Source organism: Cydia splendana, chromosome 6, assembly GCF_910591565.1.
Source record: "Cydia splendana chromosome 6, ilCydSple1.2, whole genome shotgun sequence".
Classification (NCBI taxonomy): Eukaryota; Metazoa; Arthropoda; class Insecta; order Lepidoptera; family Tortricidae; genus Cydia; species Cydia splendana.
The window spans coordinates 22,095,716-22,105,636 of NC_085965.1; positions in this window are offsets into that span (position 1 = coordinate 22,095,716).

Genomic DNA, 9,921 nt, shown 5'->3' on the forward strand with positions numbered 1-9,921 from the left:
TTAATAACAAACTAAATGGGCCGAAATCATGCCCAAATGAACTTAAATAAACGATACGATAACAATAACAACGACATGACAATGACATGTCAAACTTACATGACAGTGACAGTACGTTATGAAACCATTCGAGCTTTAGAAATACCTGCTGACTGGTATAAATTTACGGCGTATTTACACGATATTAGTGAAGATTCCAATGGTTATAAATAAGTTGGTCAAGCAGATCTTGTCAGTAGCCCCCACAGTCGCGTTCGCGGCTTCGCGCTGTGATTCGCGCACGAGTGTGGAGCGGGCTCAAGCTATATACTCATCCCTTTTTTTAGGTGCTAGTGCCAAGCTATAGTACGACATCAAAGCCACTTCCTACCATAGACTTATTAGTGCTTCCTACGTATCTGTCGCATTTTTGACGTCAAATGCTTAAACATGGCAACAATTTAGTATGGACATTTTTAGGGTTCCGTACCCAAAGGGTAAAACGGGACCCTATTACTAAGACTTCGCTGTCGTGTTCGTCCGTCCGTCCGTCCGTCCGTCCGTCCGTCCGTCCGTCCGTCTGTCTGTCACCAGGCTGTATCTCACGAACCGTGATAGCTAGACAGTTGAAATTTTCACAGATGATGTATTTCTGTTGCCGCTATAACAACAAATACTAAAAACAGAATAAAATAAAGATTTAAATGGGGCTCCCATACAACAAACGTGATTTTTGACCAAAGTTAAGCAACGTCGGGAATGGTCAGTACTTGGATGGGTGACCGTTTTTTTTTTGTTTTTTTTTTCGTTTTTTTTTTTGCATTATGGTACGGAACCCTTCGTGCGCGACTCGCACTTGCCCGGTTTTTTAGTTCCAGCTTGCAACTAAAGCACAAAGACAGTAGGTTTTTTAATAAAAAAAAAAATTGCCAGGAAAAAACCACGCAAGACATTATAATCTCTTATTTATTGAAGAAAAATTTTAAACATCAGTACTTATTCATTTTATTGATCTGAATATATAGCTACTTACATTATATACATATAGATTATAGATAGTAAAAACGTGTTTTTAAGCGGTAAAAATTTAGTTAAACTTTTTGTTTTATTTGAGTTTTGTATACCAGGCGGGATTCTGATATTTATGATATCTTTGATTTATCCTCAAAAGCATGTGACTTAGAGAACTTAGGAACGCATTTCTTGGTTTATGTTGTATTAACAAGTTTAATAAGTAACAAATTGCCCAAATAATCAACTATTTGGTGATAGTCCTATGAAAGGAGTTTTATTATTTAAAAAAAGTAACAAAAAAATTAAACACAATTTTGTAAATTATCTAAAGCAGGTAAGTATATACTAATTCACAAAATGTAGGTATTTCAAAAAAATATGCTGATGGCCTTCTGCGAACACCCAAGTTCGGAAGTTGGGGGCATCTTTCTCTGTCACTCTAATTACACCTTATTTGGAGTAAAAGAGAAAGATGCCCGCAATTTGCGAACCTCGGTGTTTGCGGTAGACCTCTCTGAGGGCCAAAATTAAGTTGCTTTTCTTGGCACATTTTACGAAACTGTTAATAAGACAACTTTTACATTAGGAAAAAATGTACCTACGTTTTTAGAATATTTTAGGTATCAGTTAAGTACGTCGCTTTTCCGGTTATTTGCCGGATTGGTGTACCTATACGGTATTATACATATATTTATTTTTATTTATTTATTTATATGAGCCTAGAGTGGCCCAGTGGTCCCACACACGTCCCACTGCTGGGCAAAGGCCCCCCTCGTCCCTTTCCACGTATATAATTAGATAAATTATACAGTGAAACCTGGTTAAGTGGGACCTGGATAAGTGAGAAACCTCTATATATAGCTGGGACTCATGGTGCGGTCCCGTCACTTTAGCACTGAATTACCTCTGTTACTGAGATAAAAGGTACCTCTATAACTGGGATTCGTTGTTGTGATTTTATAGTCACATTTACCTCTATAATTGAGACAGAGAGTGAATTTTACCTCTTTTACTGGGACTATCGGCGCGATTCGGGAAATGAATTAGAGATGCACTAGAAATTAAACAGTAAAGATATGTGACGTTCCACGGCAAAAGGTACCATTGCCCCAACTGAATATTGGAGCGGCGTTAATAATAAGCGTCAGCGCCAGCCGCCATAAGGTACCTTTTTCCGTGGAACGTCACATATCTTTACTATTTCATATCTAAATATCTAGTGAATGTCTAACGGCGCGATATCTTAAAGTTCGAATCGCGCCGTATATTTATAAGATTACATTTTCCTTTATGATTATTGTTTTTTAATTTTATAGGGAATTGACTTCTGTATAAAGACAACTTTTACATTAGGAAAAAATGTACCTACGCTTTTAGAATATTGTAGGTATCAGTTAAGTACGTCGCTTTTCCGGTTATTTGCCGGATTGGTGTACCTATACGGTATTATACATATATTTATTTTTATTTATTTATTTATATGAGCCTAGAGTGGCCCAGTGGTCCCACACACGTCCCACTGCTGGGCAAAGGCCCCCCTCGTCCCTTTCCACGTATATAATTAAGAAGAAGAAGAAGAAGAAGAAGAAATACATTTATTTAACATCTGGGTATAGAATAACATACAGAACAAGTTACATAAACTACTTAGATGCTAAACAGGATCCCCACTCAGCATAATGCCACGGCAAGCCATGACGCTGATTTTCAGTGGGTACCTGACTTAAAACTAATCTACATCTAAACTAAAACTAGACGAGTGACAACACGCACTTCAACACAGATTACAAAATACAATCATACAATAAAAGAGGGAAACTACAACAAAAAAATAACTTAAATTAGACGGTAGTTTATCATTTTTTTAGCAAGCTTAACGTTGCGGACTGTGAGATTATTGAGTAACGTATCATAAGCAAGCAGGCAAACAGAAAAGAGAAAATTAAGTGATTTGTTCGTTTAACAAGTATGCTCGATATTTAGATTTAAAAGTGTAAGGCGATTAGATAAATTATAGATTAGATAAATCATAGATTAGATATATATATTATAAATTAGATAAATTATACAGTGAAACCTGGTTAAGTGGGACCTGGATAAGTGAGAAACCTCTATATATAGCTGGGACTCATGGTGCGGTCCCGTCACTTTAGCACTGAATTACCTCTGTTACTGAGATAAAAGGTACCTCTATAACTGGGATTCGTTGTTGTGATTTTATAGTCACATTTACCTCTATAATTGAGACAGAGAGTGAATTTTACCTCTTTTACTGGGACTATCGGCGCGATTCGGGAAATGAATTAGAGATGCACTAGAAATTAAACAGTAAAGATATGTGACGTTCCACGGCAAAAGGTACCATTGCCCCGACTGAATATTGGAGCGGCGTTAATAATAAGCGTCAGCGCCAGCCGCCATAAGGTACCTTTTTCCGTGGAACGTCACATATCTTTACTATTTCATATCTAGTGAATGTCTAACGGCGCGATATCTTAAAGTTCGAATCGCGCCGTATATTTATAAGATTACATTTTCCTTTATGATTATTGTTTTTTAATTTTATAGGGAATTGACTTCTGTATATGAGATAACGTCAATCTATGACCTCTCTAACTTGGACTTCATCGAACAATTTCCGAATTCTTACTACCTCTTAGTCTATCCACAAATTCCGCATTTGCCTAATTGTGTCTAAACAACTTCAAGTTTGATTTAGTTAATTTATGTAAGTAAAAGTAAGTAGTTAAAACTATCGAAACGAAAGCTGAAATTTTGATAAGTAACACGAAAAAATAAATTTTCATTTATTAAATTTCTAATACGCAATGAAGTATTAAATATCTATCCTTTGGAGAATCATTCAAAATAAATTCAAAGAAATATTTAAACAGACTTAAAAATATTTAGGGACAAGGATTATTTTACCTTATTTATTTTTAAAGATAATTACTACCTCCCCTTACCTTATTAACCACCTCTATAACTGAATTATACTCTATTAATGGAACCCTCTGTAAATGAGACAGAAATTTATTTGTACCTGGCTAACTGGGAGCCTAGGTAAGTGGAAAACCTCTTTAAGTGAGACAAATTTGCTCGTCCCTTGAGATCCCAATTATCCAGGTCACAGTACACTAAGAACAGTAGTGAATCTAAGGCCGCTCGGCAAGTTATTTGCCTACTCTTGCGTTGGCGCTTAGGGTTGTCACTTTTATTTTTAGTTAAATATATTTGCGTATTATGAGTAGCACTACGTTTCTATTTATTATAATATAATGGAATGTTCTATCAATTCATAAATGAAGTATAAATAAAACGCTTTTTATATATTAACATTAGGAAATGGCAGTTATTAAAAAAAATATAAATTCGATACAGAAAAATATTCCTCCAGCTTCTGCATGTTCGGAACGCTTTATTGTTAGCGGTTAATAGTACATTATTGTCGAGGCTCGGAAGTAGCTACTTGCAGGCTGAGGATTCGTTTTAAACGGACGACCTTGGGAGTCCGTTTAATTGAATCCGAAGCCAGCAAGTAGCCTTCCAGCCGAGTCATATATAGTGCTTTTCTCAAAAATGGTGCAAGAAATATAAATATCATAGAAATATTTTACAAAAGCAACTTTCTTACGTATATATTTTCACAGAAAAAAGTAGAAACAATTGAAAAAATTAGCTTTGACGCCTTTTTATTTTTTTAATAAAAAAATAGAAGTGTATTTTTCTGCCGAAAATACGCCAACCTATTTGAGACAGCTAAATAGTCGCGGTACTAATCATCTGTTTGGCTGTTTAATGGGCCTGTGCCTTCATTTGATATGGCCATTTCAACTTTTAAAAAGTTTGGAACTCGACAAATAATGGAATTTGTATGCAACATTGCAGTCCCAAAATCGAGACTGCAATGTTTTTAACTTTTTAATTTTTGACTGACCATAAACTCCGCACTTCGCGACCAATTTTTTATACGGCAAAGTCGACTTTGCCGTCCATTTTTGAGAAAAGTAAATTCTCATCCTTACGTATAACTTTAATAGTAAAAAGGTTTTAGGGAAGCATGGGCAAGTAGGTATTATGAAGAATGACAAGTCCGGGTTTGAGGAGTCGTTATTGAGACACTATATTTTTTTTCTACTGTACGACTGTAATTTTTGAATTAAGATTTCTTATACCAAACTGCAAATGGGTATTTTTAATGTACGGGCTCCCAACTCAACTATAATATTAATTTCGATACAGTTTAGTCAACTATAATGAAAATGACCAATCACAGCTCGCCGCGGTGAAGAGGACGAAACAAAACCATAGCTCAAATTAATTATTTATTTTAGGTTGTATAGTAGAAACAATTGGTTCATAAATCAGAAACGCGCATGTGATACCCTTAATATAGCAACATCCATAGACTACGAAAACCACTTAGTGTTGCTTGTTAGTCTCCATAGGCTACGGTGGCCAAAATCGAGAAAACAACTGTCTAAAAATTGAATTTAGCGCGGAGCAAGTACCAGGGCCTCATGAGTTACGAGAAGGTGTCGTTGACCAGCCCGCCGGGCCGCGGCGGCCGGGGCGCGTACCAGTATTATGAAGGTATCGCGGCTGCTCCCGTATCTTAGCTGTATACTTTTGGTTTGGTTTGTTTGTATGATTCTACTAGTTTAAAGTATTATTTTTGTTGATTCGTAGAAAAAGTATTGTATACAATAGTGATATAATCAAGCTTTTCAATCTAGTACCTTACTTATACTTCAAAAAAATTAAGGCGTACCGTCAGAGCAGACAAATGCGAGCGGGCGGGTAGCGTACTCGAATGCGCGCGATCACAGTCGCGGTACGGCCCACACTTAGCGATGTTACGATTCGACTTCACAAATCGGTTCAAACCGATTTAGGTCTGAAGTCGACTAAATCGACTTGAGTATTCCGTAAATCGACTTAAGATACGTTCACCCGCTCTAAGCGCACCCTTTCCGATTTGTTGCTGCGTCACTTTCGTTTGACATATTGAGGCATAAAATGTACACGATTCGACTTCAAACCACGAAGAAAAATGTTGCCATGCACATCGCCGCCATTATTGAGTCGAGTCAAGTCGAAACTTGGTATCTATAGGTAAAGTAAAATGTAACTTATTGTTCAAGAAGTAAGGTTCCATTTTGCATAGGCTTACGATCGATACGAGGCGGCTTAGAGATCGATTTGGCGGTATACTTGGATCGGTTTGCCCATAGAATTAGATGACAAAGAACAACTGTCAATCTTCAAAAGTGTGACCAAAAATGGAATGCAAGTGTGTGCGTAAATTGTCTATGTGAGATCAAAAATAGTGATGTCATGTTACAACATATTAATAATCTGTCGATGTTTGATTGCTTTATCGACTACTTTTTCAAATATGTTATTTTAAACATTAAAATTCTACGACATTATGGCGTATAAATAACACTTGCACTGCGTTTGCCATCAAAATCGTTGCAGACTTATCTTAATGTAACTCTCACTGTGTTGCAAAGTGAAGTTATCATGACACGCTAAACATGAACACCTTCAAAAAGGTATAACAATCGTTATTATTTGAAGTCGGTTATAAAAGCTAATATCTTAATGATGTCTTGTGAAGAAATAATTACATAGCTATTAATATACCGACAAGTTATCGATACTGTCATATGAACATTTTGTCAAGCCCTAGCGTAAACTAACGGTTTATGTTTTTACACAAAATATCCTAAATTATTGACTAATATGATAAAATATTAGCACGGAACGAAAGAAAAACTTATAATGAAGTGTATAAACCGGCTTCTTACACTTTTGACGCTGTTAATTTGACAAAATATCGTTATGAAAATTTCGCTCGGAATATCATAAATCCTCTGAAATGAGTAATTGCTTGGATTATTTGGCCCTGTGACACTGCAATCCGGCACACTACAAGACACCATCTTCACTGAATTACTTTATTCAATACTTTTCGTCCTAATCCGTGTATATTTTTCAATTTGAAAATTACCGTGATACGCTCTTGGCCGTCCGCGGCCGTCGTCAAACTCAAAAGTGGTTACGTTTTCTCATTGGTAGTCTGACTCTTTCGCACTCATGGGATGTTCATATACGTGATGGCTTCCCTTTCGCACACTTAAGCTGTCTGTCAAGCGCGAGCGGATTCTAGGTCTATGCGTTTGCCAGTTTTGCGCCGCGTCGATTTGCTAATTAAACGAATTCGCGGCAATGACTCACGGAATCGCACGAGACCGCACGCTCTTTCCTGCTTGCTCGTATAGTGCTTTCCCGTTTTATCTGTAGCAATTAATGAATTTGATCTACCGATCAACGGAAAGTAAGAAAATATTACAAAAGTTTTAAGGCTCCAGTACACAGTGGTCAAGGATGGTCCATGCCAAGCCATGCTTTGCAATGCGCAACAGTAGGCCTATATCACGTAGGTGTTCACACAATGGTGCATCAAAAAAAATAAAACAAAAATAAAAATCAAAATTGTAGACTCTGATTGATATAAATCTATAAAAAACTGATAAGTCTCTTTATTGCTCCACAATAATGACATTTTGGGCTATTAACATTTAATCAAGCGGTCAAAAATTCAAGAAACTAGACAAACAATGGCGACTGTGTGAACACCACAGGCCACGGTACGCCCCGATTCCTTTGGAGTGTGCCAAAAAACCGACAACTCCCCGATTGCTCACCACGGCTGACAACTGACGGCATTCGTCCGCCATTGCATACCATAGCCCCCTGTACACAATGGCCAGGGCGTGGCATGGCCCATCCTTCACCACTGTGTACTGGGGCATTTAAGTCAAAAGTTTTTGCTGTCGTGTTATTCTAAGGGTCGAACAAACCGTAAAATTGACAATTCGATTTCTTCAACTCAAAACCAAGCGACTACGGAGCGGTTTGAACTACTGATAATTTAAAAACTAGAAGTTAAATCGACTTGGCCAAATCGGTTTGCAAACCGATTTGGGTTTAAATCGGAGTCGACTTATTTGGTTTGAAAATTTTTCGATTTGACCCATCACTACCCACACTGCCGCCACCGTATTCCCCCGTATATTATGCTAATGTGTGCGTGGCAGCGCGTGCGTACACGGCGCCCGGCGCGCACGCACACATTCAAGCCGGCAGCGGCACATTTCTATGAAGATTCACTACTGTTCTTATACTGTGTCCAGGTTTCACTGTATAATATAGATATTGTTTCAAGCGTGGTGATAAATTGGCGAAAATACAACGCAGTAAGGAGCAACCATAGTAATAATACTAATAATCTACTACATAAAAAGTCAAATAAAAATGTACTGTTTATTATTTACTAAAAAAGAATACCAAAACAACTCTTCGTCTACAAATCATCATAAAAAAATTAGAGCCCGCGCACGGCGCGTTTTAAAGTTAGTCAAGCAGATCTTGTCAGTAGAAAAAGGCGGCCAATTCTCATAGAAAATTTGAACTTCGCCCTTTTCTACTGAGTACTGACAAGATTTGCTTGACCATCTATATTTATAAAGGAGCTACCTCAGCGCGACATAAAATAGTAGAAAATAAATGGTGCCCACTTTCTTCGTAACTGTCACATTTTTGATGTAAAATCATAAACTTCGTAAAATGCTTACACATGGCAACAATTTTGTATCCAAATTGGATATTTTCCTCTACTTAAAATTATTTATTTCACACCGTACACGAAATAAAGCACCAGATCATTTTTAGAAAAACATAGGTACCTAGCAGTTATTTTTAAACACAATTTCAATTTAATAAATCGGATAGAAATATAAAAAGTAGGCGAGTTAACCGTGACGTCACTACACTCGTTTTCATATCTGCCGTGCTAACAACATATGCAGTAATCGCAGTTGAAATGTCATGCAATTGTTTATCTTGTTCTCTTTAAATAAGTTCTTTATTTAAACGATGATTTTCATGCAAGTACTGCAAATACAATAAGAAGGGCAGAATAAATTCCATATTGGCAAATCGTTTTGACAGATCTAAAAAAGAAGCTGATTTGACTAATAGGAAAGTACCCAATTGTTTAGTTCCATTTTATTTAATCACTACTATTTTATGTCGCACTATACATTGCAAAGAACACAAAACTCTAAGGGCATATTGCGAGCACCAGCGAACACCGAAGTTCGAACGCGAACCGCAGAGCTCAAGCCGCTCTCTCATCTGTATGCACGGGGTCTACCGGGTCTATATATGTAATTTAACTCACAATCATATTACGCACAGTATCTTTGGTCCAACTTTCATTTAAATGCTTAAGTTTTTATATTGTCGATAAATCATCGTTTACCATCATCATATTACCAATATACAACGTTCCACAGCACAAGCGGGTCTGAGTACAGTCTACGCTAGCATATTGTTGATTTAATACAAAAACAGTGGCGGATTTGCAGTGTTGGCCGCCCTAGACCCCAGGCCATGTAGTATAACGCCGTACACGGCGGGAAGAACTTGATAACTCGAGATATTCAACTGAAGAAATTTGAACTTAAAAGTAACTTGCATAAGGTTCAAATTTCTTCATTTTTTTCCCGAGAGATATCAACTACTTCCCGCCGTGTACGGAACTACTAGCTGCCCCTTTCTCAGCACCCATCTATAGACTGCCGCCTTGCTGCCGCCCCTAATAGGTAAATCTTGCCGCTCTAGGCCCAGGTCTACTGGGCCTAACGGCTCGGCCACGACATAGCGCGACTGGCGACGGCTGGAACGAAAGGTCCGATAGCTGTGTCTCGCTCCAACCTATGGTTGCTGCCGCCGCCGTCGCCAGTTGCGTAGTGTCGTGGCCGAGCGGTTAGGCCCAGTAGACCTGGGCCTAGAGCGGCAAGATTTACCTATTAGGGGCGGCAGCAAGGCGGCAGTCTATAGATGGGTGCTGAGAAA